The sequence below is a fragment of the Pristiophorus japonicus genome, chromosome 13 (genome assembly GCF_044704955.1).
Source record: "Pristiophorus japonicus isolate sPriJap1 chromosome 13, sPriJap1.hap1, whole genome shotgun sequence".
Classification (NCBI taxonomy): Eukaryota; Metazoa; Chordata; class Chondrichthyes; family Pristiophoridae; genus Pristiophorus; species Pristiophorus japonicus.
The window spans coordinates 53,143,798-53,161,599 of record NC_091989.1 but is presented as its reverse complement, the minus strand read 5'-3'; the positions used below and the strand labels follow the sequence as shown (position 1 = coordinate 53,161,599).

Here is a 17,802-nt window from a genome sequence, read left to right as displayed (position 1 = left end):
GGAGTCGGTTGTGTGTTATATCAAGCCAATGTGTCAGGCAAACTGCAATCGGTTGCATATGCGTCCAGAAGTTTATCTAAGGCTGAAAGAGCCTACTGTACGGTTGAGAAAGAAGCATTGGCATGCATATACGGGGTTAAGAAAATGCACCAATACCTATTTGGACTCCGGTCCAGTTCGAGCTCGAAACTGATCACAAGCAGCTCATTTCACTGTTCTCAGAAAGCAAAGGTATTAACACCAATGCTTCGTCCCGCATCCAAAGATGGGCACTAGCGTTATCTCTGTATGACTCTGTAATCCGCCACAGACCAGGCACCGAAAACTGTACAATGCCGTCAGTCAGCTACCATTGCCCACCACCAGGGTGGAAATGGCGCAACCCGGAGACTTGCTTCTTGTAATGGATGCTTTTCAGAGCGAGGGGTCACCCGTCACGGCTCGCCAGATCAGGACCTGGACTAGCCAGGACCCTCTGCTATCACTAGTAAAAAGCTGCGTCCTCAATGGGAGCTGGTCGGCGGTTCCCGGGGAAATGCAAGATGAAATTAAGCCGTTCCACCGATGCAAGGATGAAATGTCCATCCATTCGGATTGTCTCCTATGGGGGAATCGTGTCGTTTTGCCAAGAAAAGGCAGGGAAATGTTTATACGCGACCTACACAGTACCCACCCAGGCAGAGTCATGATGAAGGCTATCGCCAGGTCGCATGTTTGTGGCCCGGCATTGACTCGGAATTGGAGTCATGCGTACACCAATGTAACACTTGCTCACAGTTGAGCAATGCACCAAGGGAGGCCCCACTGAGTCTGTGGTCATGGCCCTCCAAACCGTGGTCCAGGGTCCACGTAGATTTTGCTGGCCCTTTTCTAGGAAAGATGTAGTGGATGCTTACTCTAAATGGATTGAATGTATAATAATGTCATCATGTACGTCCACTGCCACATTGAAAGCCTCCAGGCCATGTTCTCCACCCATGGTTTGCCTGACGTCCTTGTTAGTGACAATAGACCATGTTTCACCAACTCGGAATCCAACGAGTTCATGATCCGCAAAGGCATCAAGCATGTCAGGTCTGGCCCGTTTAAGCCCGCATCCAATGGTCAAGCAGAACGGGCAGTCCAAACTATCAAGCAGAGCTTGAAATGTGTGACGGACGGTTCACTGCAGACCCGGTTATCTCGAATTCTGTTCAGCTACAGTACACGACCCCACTCGCTTACTGGGGTTCCCCTGCAGAATTGCTAATGAAGAGAACACTCAAAACCAGGCTCTCCTTAGTCCACCTGGATTTCAATGATCATGTAGAAACCTGGCGTCACTGGCATAACGTGTACCACAATCGCATAGCTATATCGCGTGACATTGAGGTTAATGACCGTGTTTGTTCTTAATTATGGTCATGGTCCCAAATGGGTGGCTGGCACTGTTTTAGCCAACGAGGGGAATAGAGTGTTTGTTGTCAAACTTTTGAATGGACAAACGTGCAGAAAGCACTTGGATCAGACCAAACTGCGATTCACTGATAACCAAGAACAGTTTGAAGAGGACATTAGCATCATTGATCCACCTACATACACCCAACCAGCAATCGACCTCGCGGTCAACCACGAGGATGAACCCACCATGCCCGACAGTCCGATCAGAGTAACACGTCGCAGTGCAGCAATGATCCAACCGACTCGCCCATGCCAAGACTTCAACTCAGGCGATCAACCCGGGATCGCAGAGCCCCGGATCGCCTCAACTTGTAAATAACTTGTATCTAAGACTTTAGGGGGAGTGATGTTATGTATGTAAACTTTACCAATGTGTAAGACTTGCCACCAGGAGGCGTGCCAGTGGGAGACCCAAGGGTCACCTACACACCCTGAGCAAGCAGGTATGAAAGGCAGTCTACCATGCTGCTTCCTCACTCTGGAGTTACATTAAAGAGACCAAGGTCACAATAGTTTGAGCTTACAGCATACAGTCTTGTGGAGTTATTCTGAACATAACAGATGGGAGACAGATGGTTTCGGTCATCATGGTGCCTGACTTTTGCTAACAAGCAGGTGGATGACAAGATTCACAATATAGGTTTCCAATACATAAATACATACCTTAGGTATGATAAGGATGAGATGATAAGCATATGTGAAGACAATGAAGCTATAACAATGGGTGAGTTCAATCAACACAAAGAAAACTGGGAATTCTTTCATGGAAGTGATCAGTACTGTATTCTGGTATAGTAGCCTGGTGGCTATGGTATTTCACCAGTAATCGAGAGATGGAGAGTTCAAATCCCAACATGGCAACTCGTAGAACTACAGTTAATAAAGTTGATAATTTGTGGGCTGCCACCAGAAAATGTAAATGAAAGTTGCTGGATTATTTTCTAAACCTAATTTGTTCACCATTGTCTTTCAGGGAAGAGAACCACCCCTATCTATTCTAATGTACATGTGACACGAGTTCCACACAATGTGCTTGACACTTTATGCCCCGAGGGATGAGCAATGAATACTGCCTTGTCAGTGTCACCCATGTTCCAAGAGCAAATGAAACACACAATGTGAGTAAAGTTAATTTTAGGTGACAAACAGTTCCAGTACGTAGAAGAGAAGACATGTTTAACTTTAAAAGACAAACTTTAATGTATAAGCAGAGAACTAATCAAAATTAACTGGGAAATGTTACTGAGAGATATTGGCCCAGAATTTGCTGTCAAAATAATGGCGTCTCTGTTACTTATGCGTAAATGGTACAGCAACTTCAGATGAGGACCAGATGCGCAGTTAAATGTCAATATCTAAAAGTTGCTGTCCAAGTTGTGCCGCTCCGCTGTTAACTTTGAGAAAACGCTCTATGTCTCACCATTAACATGCACTGAATGGTGTGAAGTCGCAGAATTTACGCGGTAGTTCCGAATTAAAGCTGTCACAAATTGTTAAGTCTTGTCCTTACAAGTGTAAGTACCCTTCTAACAACGTGATGGGCTAGAATTTTGCTGACTTTGCGACCGGGTTTTCGCCGCGATTTGACCCTCCGCGGCGGAAACCCGATGGGCGGGATGTTCGGGCACTTTTTTGCAACAGCGGTTACACGGAGAGGTGCGCCGATGTGAAATGATGTGCAACGCCGCGGATTGTGTTTCCGTCGTAATTTCGGCACTCTCCGCCACGCCCAGAATACAGACAGGGTCAAATCTGAGGTACAGCCCTGCCAGCAGCAGTAAGTATGCAAAAAAGGTAAGTCAAAGTTTTTATTTTTTAGTTATTTTTCAGCAATCTAGTAGGTAAGGGTATTGTGAATGTTTTTTGCAATTTTTTGTTTCTCCCTCCTCCCTCGCACGCTACCAGCCTCGGACTAAAGTTGCCAAAACTCGCGGTTTGCGCCGCAAATCCTCGTGCAACGCTGAGTTTACCAAAGTAAAGGCCGAAATTTAGACATAAAAACGGTAGCGCAGCGAAAACGGTAATTTTAGCGTAAAACTACCAATTTCGCCGACAACTGAAATTCTAGCCTGGTAAGTGTTAATTATTGCCAATCAACTACCGTGGCACTGAAAATTAACTATTACACGTGAGGAGTTTCATTTCTTCAAAATGTCAAATTTAAAATGTTACATTTGTTTTACTTTTCCTTTCTGAATCCTTTTTCTCTTTCTTGTAATCCAATCTTTTTCTCTTTTTGTACCTGATTTGACATTGAATTTACCCACTCTAATTTATCCTCCTTCTCCGCCATTCCTGTTTAGTTATTATCTTTCAGTCTGATTGGTTAAGGAGATACACAATTTCTTGCCCTGCTGACTCTTGCCCTGTTCCGTTGCTGTGACATTATCTGCTCACACTTCCAGCAACTTGCCACCAATGTTCCCGTTAATTTTTTGCGGCCACGTGTCTCCTTTAAGGGGACAGTTTCGCGCATGCATGAAATGTAACATGGGAAAAGCATGTCCTGGGCTACGTGGGACATGCCGAGAGCTGCATGGCCAAGCCGTCGCGCAGCTTAGAGGGGACATTGCTTACCAGGCAACAAAATGTTAAAACCTAAACGTTCAAGGGCAAATCTTACTGATGGCAGATGCCAATACATGCCCTACCACATCAAGATCTGGGTCATTACAATTGAGAAAGAAGTGGACACTTTTAAAACAATAACATTGATAATGCAAGATAAATATATACCCATAGAAAATAATTGGCATATAAACAATCACCAAAATGGATGAATAGTTCAATTAAAATGGGAATAAAAAGGCAAAAACACATCATCCAAAGACTGCAGGAAAAATGGGAGAATTTAGAAATGTGTTAAAAAAGATCATATGGGACATTAAGTGCAAAGTCAACCTTAGAAATGATATAGCCTAAAATATTCATATGGTTCCTTCAGTATCATTACAGTAGGTGAGAGGTTAGAGAGGAAGTTGGAACGCTAAAAAAGAAAAATGGCTGTGACATTAAGGAAGAAAAATAGTTGAAATATGGTCCTTCGAGCATTGAGGGAGGAAAAAACATTTGAAAAACTCCTCTGCTCTCTTCCACCCATTTTGGCAATGCTCAATTGGCTGATACCAATCTGCCAATTTCTTAAAGTTCTCCCTAACCATGGCCCTAGCAATGCTGGATTACAGTGGCTCGCAGGCATCCATGGTGGCCAATGTTGCTAAGGAGGATATGTCATGTGACATAATACCCTCATTTGCATCACATTATAATTTGACTGCCCGATAGTCGATGGCTGCACTATGGACTTGCCTCTGCAGCTCTTAGGATTTGCAATGGGGCAAAAAAATAGGTGGAATGCTGATGGATTTGGGTTCTGCCCCAGATTCCGGACACCCCCAGCTGGCACCATCCTCCCCGGTCCCAGGATTTTTTTTTATTTGTTCCGGAATGTGGGCGTCACTGGCAAGGCCAGCATTTATTATCCATCCCTAATTGCCCTTGAGAAGGTGGTGGTGAGCCGCCTTCTTGAACCGCTGCAGTCCTTGTACTGAAGGTACTCAGGTACTCCCAGTGCTATTAGGGAGGGAGTTCCAGGATTTTGACCCGGCGACGATGAAGGAATGGTGATATATTTCCAAATCAGGATGATGTGTAACTTGGAGGGGAACTTGCAGGTGATGGTGTTCCCATGGGCCTGCTGCTCTTGTACTTCTAGGTGGAGAGTTCGTGGGCTTGGGAGGTGCTGCTGAAGAAGCTGTGACGAGTTCAGTGCAAGTGTGTTTTTATCTGATATTATTGTGGTCATTGCCCTTATTAGACTCAGTTATTGTACAGATTGTTTAACATTCGGCTAAAGCCAAACTCATTCACCTGGTCTATCCCAACACAATACTGCGAGGTCTGTCTGACACAGTTTCCAAATAAATATATGGGCTTCATGATTGCTTCAGTGTGTAATTGACTGACAATTCCTTTTTAAATTTGACTGGCACGATATATAAAATTCGGGTTGACCTGGTAATTCTTTTCTAGGATATAAAAGAGACAATTTTATTTGAATAAAAGGGAAGTTGGAATTGGACGAGCCTAGGAGAAAGACAGTTAGTTGGTGTGGTCAAGGGACAGTTTGAAAAACTCAGAAAAAACCATTTATATTCCTGAAAGATAAGAAAAACTCTCTATGTACTCAAAAAAACATTTTCTAAAAGATTATATTAATTCCTAGAACTGCAGTCTCTTTGTTCTTTTGTCCATTCAAGGAGCTAAAAAGGTTGCCTACGGCAAATAAAAAAGAAAGACTTGCATTTATATAATGCCTTTCACGACCACAGGACATTTCGAAGTGCTTTACAGCTGTTTTTATTATTAGATTATTTACTTGTTCATTATCAATACATTTGCTTCATATTTTAAACATTAAAGATGACATCTACTGTGATGCTCTTCTGCTTTTGAAGACTGAAGTGAAATCTTATAGTCTAGTACCTAACACTAATTACCAAACGGGATTTTCTGTTTGTTTTGCATGTATGCTGCTGAAAACTATCCTTGATCATAAAGGACAGACATCCTCAAAAGATGGGAGATTGTATGCTTTATTTCACACCATGTTTTTCCCCCATTTTTCTTTCCTTTCCTGAAGATATTGAATCCTTATTGGGTTACAATTTCATGGGTGGTTGTCACTTATCCCAAGAGACCATGATTCGCTTGGGAGCCATAAAAATGAATGTTGACATATCATTCTACCATATGGATCATGACTAGCCAAGCTCCGATCAAGTCCACATATGTGCATTTCCAAAAGCGTTGCTGGGTAGCAATAGGGAGTAGGAACTCTGGCTAATTTTCCCCTTTGTATTTACTGCCAATTGTAGCATCCTTTCCAATCCCCTGGTTGAAATCAGCTAATCTGGTATAAATTGGAATCTTTTATACTTCTTACTTTTATACTTCTTACATCAATTACTGACTAAATAAACTTAGTAAGCTATTCAAGGGAAATCTGGGAAGGAATGCATGTCAATACAATTATCTCACTTCTGCACCAGCGCCCTTTGGCTATTTGCCACCTACTTAGCTACAATGCTGAGGAAATCACTGTGGAGAAATAGGGTGCATTTCCCTCTCCTCTCAAAAAAGTTACATTATTGACACTCTTTCCCTCTGTTACTCTGCCTTATTGGGTTCCATATATTGGCCCAGACTTTGCGGCCATTGGCAAAGGAATGGCGTTCGCTGTTCATGTCACTGACAGCTGCCCACAAAGTTTTCTTGAGCTTTAGAGAGGGCATATGCTCTAGTCTGGCATCTGTTTCAGCGCAGCACTCTCTACAGGGCATCTGTGGCGTCTGTGAACAGTTCAAGAAACAGCAAGGTACTTCAACCAATCAGATTGAAGAATCCTCACTGAGACACGCAGGCTGAGATTTTAATCTGGAGGCAGCTTGGGAGCGGGGCGGAGAGGGTGCTAGAATACAGTCATAAAACCCAAGAGAATGAGTTTTCCACAGGCCCAGCCAAAATTAATGGCAGGGCCTGATTTACATTTCAAAGTTCTGTTTCCCTCTGTTTCTATGCATTGAGTAGGGAGGGAGGGATGGATGTGCGAATCGGATTGGGGGGGTGAATCAGGGCTGGGGGAGATCGGAGGCCTTATGGGGGATGTTGGGGGCAGACTGGAGGCCTCGTGGGGGTTGATCGGAGGCCTATTAGAGTGAGATCAGAGGCCTTGGGAGGGGAGGGGGTGTGGGGGGGCGGGGGTGGGTCTAGCAGTCCTCACCATCCTTTAGTTGGTGGGTTCCCTGAGGCCCGAGAAACCTGACCAGCCAGAGTTAAATTTGTAATGGCAGAACACCACAAGACACGCCAGCCTCATATTTAAATGGAGAACCAGCCTCCTGGGAGTGGGTTGGCTACCCGCTGCCCTGCTCTGCCTCTGTTAAAATAGTGGGCAAGTTAGAGGTGCGTAGGGCTCTGGATTCAGTTTTTTAATTCTTTAACCGCCCCCCCTACCACCCAACTCCAACCCACCCATTTTTCAGGGTTAAAATTTCTCCCGCAGTGTCTAAACCAGAAAGTATAAAGCAGAAATATAAATCAGATTTAATCAGGTACAGAAAGTAAAATAAAAATTGAGAAAGACTGATGAATTTAGTCAGAAATAAGAGACAGACAGAAAAAGTAAAAATGAAAGATTTATTTATTTTTAAATTTCCAAATTCTGAAGGAATGAGAGTCCATGCTTGTAAAGTTACATTTTCAGGGCCAGAGAGGATATTTGTCAGTAATTATCACTTATCACCACATTAAGAATTCACTTACTCAATGCACCAGCCCTAATTTTTTCTGGCGTCTTTAGTGAGGTACTAGGGGGCAAGCGCACACACTTCTGGTACAGGCCGTGCCTGACGCCACTTTGGTGAGGGTGGTAGGGTGGGCATTAGGAGCGTGTGCCGGAAGTACGTAGAGTTGGCAGATCATGGCATCAATTGGCATGCAATGCTGATTTGATGGCAGCACTGCCATTTTGTCCTGAATGCTGGAGATAATGCCCTGTCTCAACCTGGCACAACTGAACATGCGTTCAGCAGCAGTAAGGACCGCCCCCCACCAACCAACGATATTTAAAGGGATCAGCAACCACTCTCAGGTTAGTTGCTGATTAATTTCTACTGGCTCTGTGTAAGTTTGTAGAAGTGTTTGGTACTTTCCAGAGTTGGTTAAAATTGGTGAGGTGATAGGGAGTGGTGCTGCAAAGGGAGAAGGCCTTGGTTTTGATTTCAACAGTTCTGGTCAGACTACTTACTCCCAGTTAGTGGTGCTATAGTTGCCATTCCCCCCTGGCCTGCAGCATGGCAGGGAAATGGAGCAGAGACAGCAAAGAGGACAAGCGGCTCGCAGACGGAGGGCAAGGAGGAGGAAGAACAGGAGCAGGAGGAAGGGAGGAGGCAAGCAGCATACCGTGTCTCCGGCCGGGCTGTCCGTGATTGCATCATCCGACTATGGTTTCACTACACATAACCCCAAATCCTCATTGTACAACAGTCACACACCTTACCACCTCTCTGTTCCACCACAAAAGAAACATTCCAATCCAACTTTATCCATCAACCCATCCAATATTACATAAGTCATATTACTTAAGAACCTGTTCAACCTTCGTTGTCTCCAGGCCAGATCCAAGGCCATCCCAACCTCTGTCGTCGAGCTACAGTACGTGGACGACGCTTACGTCTGCACACATTCAGAGTCTGAACTCAAAGTCACAGTCAACATCTTCACTGAGGCATACAAAAGCATGGGCCTTACACTAAACATCCGTAAGACAAAGGTCCTCCACCAACCTGACCCTGCCACAAAGCATTGCCCCTGAGTTATCAAGATCCACGGCGTGGCACTAGACAATGTAGACCACTTTCCATACCACGGGAGCCTATTATCAGCAAAGGCAGACATCGACGATGAGGTTCAACACCGCCTCCAGTGCGCCAGCGCAGCCTTCGGCTGCCTGAGGAAGAGAGTGCTCAAAGATCAGGCCCTCAAATCTAGCATCAAGCTCATGGTCTACAGGGCTGTATTGATACCCACCCTCCTGTATGGCTCAGAGACGTGGACCATAGACAGTAAATACCTCAATCGCTGGAGATATACCACCAACGATGTCTTCACAAGATCCTGCAAATCCCCCTGGGAGGACAGATGCACCAAAGTTAGTGTCCTCAATCAGGCCAATATCCCCAGTATCGAAGCACTGACCACACTCGACCAGCTCCATTGGGCAGGCCACAATGTTTTAAACAAGACTCCCAAAGCAAGCGCTTTACTTGGAACTACTGCACGGCAAGCGAGCCCCAGGTGGGCAGAGGAAACGTTTCAAGGACATCCTCAAAGCCTCCTTGATAAAATGCAACATCCCCACCGACACCTGGGAGTCACTGGCCAAAGACCGCCCTGGAGGAAAAGCATCCAGGAGGGTGCTGAGCACCTCGAGTCTCGTCGTTGAGAGCATGTAGAAAGCAAGAGCAGGCAGCGGAAGGAGCGTGCGGCAAACCAGACTGCCCACCCACCCGTTCCTTCAACAACTGTCTGTCCCACCTGTGACAGAGACTGTAATTCCTGTATTGGACTGTTCAGTCACCTAAGAAGTCACTTTTAGAGTGGAAGCAAGTCTTCCTCGATTTCGAGGGACTGCCTATGATGATGTTTATATAACAAAGTCAACTAATCACGCTTGTGTATTCCCTTAGTGCCTGTCTTCTGTGCGCCTTTGCCTGTCATTGTGCTACCAGTGGGAACCTGTTGAATCTTCGCCATCTCCAGGCCAGGTCCAAGACCACCCAAACTCTGTCGTTGAGCTACAGTACACGGAGAACACCTGCATCTGCGCACATACAGAGCCTGAACTCCAGGACATAGTCGACGTATTTACTGAGGCATACGAAAGCATGGGCCTTACGCTAAACATCCGTAAGACAAAGGTCCTCCACCAGCCTGTCCTCACCGCACAGCACTCCCCCACAGTCATCAAGATCCACGCCGCGGCCCTGGACACCGTGGACCACTCGGGAGCCTCCTATCGACAAGAGCAGGCATCGACAACGAGATCCAACACCGCTTCCAATGTGCCTGTGCAGCCTTCGGCTGCCTGAGGAAAAGATTGTTTGAAGTCCAGGCCCTCAAAACAGCCACCAAGCTCATGGTCTACAGGGCTGTAGTAATACGTGCCCTCCTGTATGGCTCAGAGACATGGACCATGTACAGCAGATGCCTCAAGTTGCTGGAGAAATATCACCAACGATGTCTCTGCAAGATCCTACAAATCCCCTGGGAGGACAGGCGCACCAACATCAGCGTCCTCATCCAGGCTAACATCCCCAGCATTGAAGCACTGACCACACTCGATCAGCTTCGCTGGGCAGGCCACATAGTTTGCATGCCAGACACGAGACTCCCAAAGCAAGTGCTCTACTCGGAGTTCCTTCACGGCAAACAAGCCAAAGGTGGGCAGCAGAAATGCTGTAAGGACCCCTCAAAGCCTCCCTGATAAAGTGCGACATCCCCACTGACACCTAGGAGTCCCTGGCCCAAGACCGCCCTAAGTGGAGGAAGTGCATCCGAGAGGGCGCTGACCACCTCAAGTCTCAACGGCGAGAGCATGCAGAAATCAAGCGCAGCCAGCGGAAAGAGCATGTGGCAAACCAGTCCCACCCACCCATTCCCTCAACGACTATCTGTCCCACCTGTGACAGAGTCGTGGCTCTCGTATTGGACTGTTCAACCACCAAAGAACTCACTTCAGGAGTGCAAGCAAGTCTTCCTCGATTCCGAGGGACTGCCTATGATGATGATGATGATGAAGTTCTACACCAGTGGCTGCAGCATGGTTGGTGCAAGGCTGCTGACTTTCAGTGGGAGAGATTCCAGATGGCCTTGCAGGACAATCTCAAGCAGCTCTTGGCCTAGAAGGACCAGTTTTAGACTGCACCACCTCGGCATGGCCGACAGCAATCTGGGCTGGTTGGCTGACAGGCAGCAGCAAGGGCACTGGTGGAGTGGCAGTGGTGGGAGAACGAATGCTGTCATCCTGAGAGGACAGCAGCTTCTTGCTCCATGGAAACTCTGCCACTCCCTCAGGGCGGGGTCTCAGCAATCATGCTGGTCATAATGGGCTCCAAGCTCTGTGCAAAGCCCTGTGCAAGGTTGGTGCAAGACTATTCCATGTTCCTTGTCATTGTACTGCCAGTGCACCAAACATTTCTTTGTGCATACCCATCAGCGTTCTTTTGTGGGCCATCCCATCAAAGTCTCATCTGAGTCCTCGGCAGCAGAACCCATGTGCACCCTTGCCCTCTGGGGAGCTGGCACCTGTGCTACCCTTTCCCCCTGCCCTGGCTGCAGCTCACTCATGCCCAGTGCCTCACCGTGTGCAGATCCCGCCTCCAACCAATCCTCTAAAGCAGGGGGTCTCAACTGGTGGTCCACAGCCCCCTAAGGAGGGTTCCTGGGGCGAAGGTGCAGTGTGCCGTACCAGTACAAGTGCGGCCCAAGGGGGTTATTAGACAGTCAAAGGCAAGTCATTAAGTACCTCAGCTACCTGAATGTTTGTTTATCTCCATGCAATCCTGGCCAGTAACACAATTGGACTGTTGTCAAGATTGCAGTGGAAAAGAAATGCATAGTAACAACATTCTCCTTAAAACTTAGTCATTGAATTATTTTAGTTACAATCCACTATTATTTATTTCCCCCAGGGGTTTTGTTGAAGGTGCAGTACTACCTGGCTTGCTACCAACCAGAAATTCAAGCTCAAAAGTAATACCTACCCATGATCATTTTTCTTCGTTAAGTATTGCAGATGTGCATTTAGTCACGGAGTACTGAATTCATATATTTAGTTGGTCATTAAAATCTTCATGAAAGGAGGAACATACATGTTTTCATGTATTCATTAAACATAGAAAATAGATGCAGGAGCAGGCCATTCGGCCCTTTGAGCCTGCACTGCCATTCAATATGATCATGGCTGATCATGCAACTTCAGTATCCCACTCCCGCCTTCTCTCCATATCCCCTGATCCCTTTAGCCGTAAGGGCCACATCTAACTCCCTCTTGAATATATCCAATGAACTGGACTCAACAACTTTCTGTGGTAGAGAATTCCACAGGTTCATCACTCTTTGGGTGAAAAAGTTTCTCCTTATCTCAGTCCTATATGGCTTACCCCTTATCCTTAGACTGTGACCCCTGGTTCTGGACTTCCCCAACATCAGGAACGTTCTTCCTGCATCTAACCTGTCCAGTCCCGTCATAATTTTACATGTTTCTATAAGATCCCCTCTCATCCTTCTAAATTCCAGTGTATAAGCCTAGCCGATCCAGTCTTTCTTCATATGTCAGTCCTGCCATCCCGGGAATTAGTCTGGTGAACCTTTGCTGCACTCCCTCAATAGCAAGCACGTCTTTCCTCAGATTAGAAGACCAAAACTGAACACAATACTCAAGCTGTGGTCTCACCGAGGCCCTGTACAACTGCAGTAAGACCTCCCTGCTCCTATACTCAAATCCTCTCGCTATGAAGGCCAGCATGTCATTTGCTTTCTTTACTGCCTGCTGTACCTGCATGCCTACCTTCAGTGACTGATGTACCATGACACCCAGGTCTCATTGCACCTCCCCTTTTATTAATCTGTCACCATTCAGATAATAATCTGCCTTCCTGTTTTTGCCACCAAAGTGGATAACCTCACATTTATCCACATTATACTGCATCTGCCATGCATTTGCCCATTCACCTAACCTGTCCAAGTCACCCTGCAGCCTCTTAGCATCCTCTTCACAACTCACACTGCCACCCAGCTTAGTGTCATCTGCAAACTTGGAGATATTACATTCAATTCCTTCGTCCAAATCATTAATATATATTGTAAATAGCTGGGGTCCCAGCACTGAACCTTGCGGCACCCACTAGCCACTGCCTGCCATTCTAAAAAGGACCCATTTATTCCCACTCTTTGCTTCCTTCTGTCAACCAGTTCTCTATCCACGTCAATACATTACCCCCAATACCATGTGCCTTAATTTTGCACACTAATCTCTTATGTGGGACCTTGTCAAAAGCCTTTTGAAAGTCAAAATACACCACATCCACTGGTTCTCCCTTATCCACTCTACTAATTACGTCCTCAAAAAACTCTAGAAGATTTGTAAGCATGATTTCCCTTTCATAAATCCATGCTGACTTGGACCAATCCTGTCACTGCTTTCCAAATGCGCTGTTATTACATCTTTAATAATTGATTCCAGCATTTTCCCCACCGCCGATATCAGGCTAACCAGCCTTTAATTCCGTTTTCTCTCTCCCTCCTTTTTTAAAAAGTGGGGTTACATTCGCTACCCTCCAATCCATAGGTACTGATCCAGAGTCCATGGAATTTTGGAAAATGACCACCAATGCATTTACTATTTCTAGGGCCACTTCCTGAAGTACTCTGGGATGCAGACTATCAGGCTCTGGGGATTTACCAGCCTTCAGTCCCATCAGTTTCCCTAACACCATTTCCTCACTAATAAGGATTTCCCTCAGTTCCTCCTTCTCGCTAGACCCTCGGTCCCCAATGACAGGTGGCATTCGACCACCTTATTACAAATGCTCTTCGCATTGAGACTCAGAGCCTTCAGGCTTGTTTTTTTAACACTCTTTGTCCTTTTAGAATTTTGTTGTAATGTAGCCCTTTTTAATTTTTTGCCCTTGATTTCTCTGCCCTCCATTCTTGCTTTTCTCCTTCCTACCTTTTGTTTCTGGCCCCTTTTTACTTCCCTCTGCCTCCCTGCATAGGTTCCCATCCCCCTGCCATATTAGTTTAACCCCTCCCCAATAGCACTAGCAAACACTCCTTATCCCCACGTGCCCTCATCACCTGCACCCCCCCTCCCCCCCACCAATCCACAGCAATTATGTAATTTGGTGAACAAAGAGCCAGCAACAGGGTATTGTTCTCTGCTTGAGATTGTTTCCTGCTTGGCTCACACCAGGTCACTGGTACGTTTTCAGGGGGGGTTGCATATTTGGATTTCAGGAAAATGCACCATTGGTGTAACCTCTATGCCTTAGTTGATTCAATCTCTCCTGTGACTATTTCACCTTTTAAAACATAATTAAAGACCTTGCACTTGCTTATACAGATAAAATACGTGTGTGGTTTTGCAGGGGGTCTGTGAAATTTTTATAACACGGTAGGGAGGCCTCAGAAGCAAAAGGGTTGAGAACCTTTGCTCTGAAGTGCGTGGAGTTTCAGTATCTGAGCTGGTGGCTGCGAATGTGAAATCGAGTGACAGTGCTGTGTGTTCATCTTCAGTGCCTTGGTATTCTTCAATTTCCTGCTCCTCCACCACTGCCTGGCCACATGGCAGTTCTTGGCTATCTGAAGGGAGAAAAGCACATGGGTACAGTTGTGGTAGAGGGGGGAGCAAGAAGTGCATGCCTACACTATGTGCAGTTGTGAAATCAGAGAGATTGTGAGATGAGAAGAAAGTAAGATGTGAGAAGGAGGATTACGTATGAGGATACCGTCATCTTGTATTGTTTCAGCCCCGCTGCTGCCCATGGGCTCAGCAATGGCCCTCCAAATAATGGTGAGCACCGTCTCCTCCATTGGGATCAGGTTCTGCAGGCGTGCCTGTCCCCCGCTGACGCCGGTTGTGAGCCACCTTGTCCTGCAACAGAAAGAGAAGTGTGTCCGTGAGTGTGGTGCAATGTGTTTGGGTGATATGCCTGTCATGGTTGTATAGCTGGCAGTGTGTGCAAGCTGTGAGATGTGGGTGTGAGGCTTGCAGCAGTGGTAAGTGTGTGAGGGTGAGGCGAAACTATGAATGTGAGATATGAGTCATGTTTGGTGGAAAATGTTGGTAGGGGGTGTGCTGCATTGAGCAGTGTGTGAGACAAGTGATGCAGATGGTGAGATATGGCATTTGAAGATGTATTCACTGAGCTTGACCACTCATGTGGGTGAGGTCATTATACTTCTTCCTGCACTTCATCCAGGTCCTCTGGGCTACATTGCTGGCATTGACCATGACAACGCTCCCATTGTCTTTTCTGTATTTGACTGGAGGGTCTCCTGACGCCCTGTGGAAACAGGACTTCTCTCCTCATGTTCACCTCACACCTCCTGCACCAAGGCCTCCAGTGCTGTATCCGAGAACCTCGGAGCACACTCACTCCCCTGTTATAACATCAGTCGTACTTTTTGATGCACAGACTCTGTTCCCCAGCCAGTTGAATCATTTGCTGCAGGGAGAATGCACCTCCCCTTTAAGAGGTGCAGACTGCCTTGAAGAAGTACAAGCTAGCTTTAATTAGTGCTAGCTGTGCACAAAGTTGGGCCCCCTGCTAAGCATTCAGCCACTCAGCAGCACATTCAGTACTAGGTTAAATGCCACAATCATGTTAATCTGCATGCAGTACAAGTTTGCATGCTTCCTGCATTACTCTGAATGCGCGGCGGTTGATCTCGCATTGCAATTTTTCGGGGGCAAACTAATTTTTAGCTGCTAGAATCTTGCAGCACGGAAGGAGGCCATTAGGCCCATCATACCTGCGCCAGCTCTTTTAAAGAGCTTTCCACTCACCTGTGCTTTCCCCATAACTCTGCAAATATTTATTTTTCAAGTATATACAATTCCCTTTTGAAAGTTACTATTCAATCTGCTTCCACCACCCTTTCAGGCAGTGCATTCCAGATCATAGCAACTCGCCTCGTCAAAATAAATTATTTTGCCAATTACCTTACATCTATGTCCTCTGGTTACCAACCGTCCTGTCAGTGGAAAGGGTTTCTCCTTATCTACACTAGCAAAACCATTCATAATTTTGAACACCTGTATTAAATCTCCCCTTAGCCTTCTCACAACTAAAGTCCCAAATCCCTGTACCGTTCTAGTAAATCTCCTCTGCATACTTTCCCTGAATTTATTTTTTAAAGTGGTCACTGACTTCATGAAAACGTTTCTGCGTTTTTTTTATTTAGGATGAGGAATAGCTAAAAAAATCTGTTTCTCACTTTTGCCATCTCTTATCCAAATGGCACGATGAAGCCTTTCATTATGCTTTACATGTTTGTGAAGAAATGTAAAAGGCTTATCAAACACATTCCATGAAAGCAGTGTCCCCTTTAAGACCACTGGTGTATGTTCATGTTTCCCACATTTACAATTTTTACAAGAAAGAACTATTTAGGCTACTTGTTATTTAAGTGACCCACTTCATCAACATAGGCGATCCCTCGAAACGAGGATGACTTGCTTCCACGACAAAAAAAGGATGAGTTCACAGGTGTTTCGAAAGAAGAACCCGAACTACATCCTGAAGGGTGGAAGATGCCTGTGCGTGGATTTTTTTAACGCCTGGTGGCCGTTGCACACCAGCCACACACGGGCTTGACAGAGCTTGGTCTTGGTCCAGTGGCAAGGATTGCTCAAGACAACTGGAGACCTGCTCTGCTGCATGGACCCAGTGCGCACACATATCGCTGTGTGGGCTGGCCCGTGCTACCCCTGGGCCCCTGGCCTCGAACTCACGCCTCTCCTGGGCCCGATCAAGTCTCTCACTGCTCCTTCGCCCCGACCTCGCCGCTCCTGCTGTGTCTGCCCACGTTCCAATCACCGACTTGGACCTTGATGACGTCCCTCTTCGCTGCCGTCGCTCTGCTGCACCAGTTCGTGTTGCTCTCTGAAGTAGTATGCCTCCACTATTCTAGGCAGGTCGGGGCCATAAAAGGAGCAGCGTGAAGGCCTCGGGATATAATCATCCATTATATCAGAGCAATGGTGAATCATCAAGCAGTGCCTTTCTTCAGGGATTTATACCTATAATTTGTGAACTTGGTAGAGTGACAAGAGAAGGCAACTCATTCCTCAAGGTGAGTGAAAGAACATCAGGGATTCATTCACCTGTCCTGTTCTTGTACGCCTCCCAGTTGTTAAATTAGGACCTGCACAAGCAGATTCTTAACTTACACCCCAATAAAATGGCAGAAAATGCACCTTAAAGGAAGAGTAAATTAAAAAGGTAAAGGGGAAACAAAGACTCTCATGGTTAAAATAATTACTCGTTATTTGTATTATACTTTGGGACAATATCCTCATTGTGAATATTGAGATCATTTGTGCAACTCTCCCTGCTGCTACGTCTCCGTCCTCACACACCCACTCCCAACCTTCCATTCTCTCACACCCACTCCCAACCTCTACCACCCACTCCCAACCTCCCGATTCTCACATCTACTCCCAACCTCCCGATTCTCACACCCACTCCCAACCTCCCAACCTCTACCACCCACTCCCAACTTCCCGATCCTCTCACACCCACTCCCAACCTCCCGATCCTTTCACACCACTCCCAACCTCTCGATTCTCACACCCACTCCCAACCTCCCAACCTCCCAACCTCTACCACCCACTCGATTCTCACACCCACTCCCAACCTCCCAACCTCTACCACCCACTCCCAACCTCCCGATCCTTTCACACCCACTCCCAACCTCCCGATTCTCACACCCACTCCCAACCTCTACACACCCACTCCCAACATCCCGATCCTCTCACACCCACTCCCAACTTCCCGATCCTCTCACACGCACTCCCAACCTCCTCACCCACTCCCAACCACGCCCCAGTCCTCCACCCACTCCCAACCTCTCCACCCATTCCCAACCTTCCCATCCTCTCACACCCACTCCAAACCTCCCCCCAGTCCTCCAACCACTATAGCCCTGATCTCTTGTCTCTCTCTTGCATCTTCTCCTGAATACCAACCCCTTGTTCATTTCCTCCATGAGACCCACCTCCTATCTCTTTGATCC

The 17,802-nt window shown here is 46.5% G+C and overlaps 1 long non-coding RNA gene across 1 annotated transcript in view; it reads right to left on the bottom strand.

Annotated features, from left to right (window-relative positions):
- Positions 1-17,802, bottom strand: part of LOC139278570 (uncharacterized) — a 320,976-nt gene that overhangs the window by 173,839 nt on the left and 129,335 nt on the right. The window lies entirely within an intron of this gene.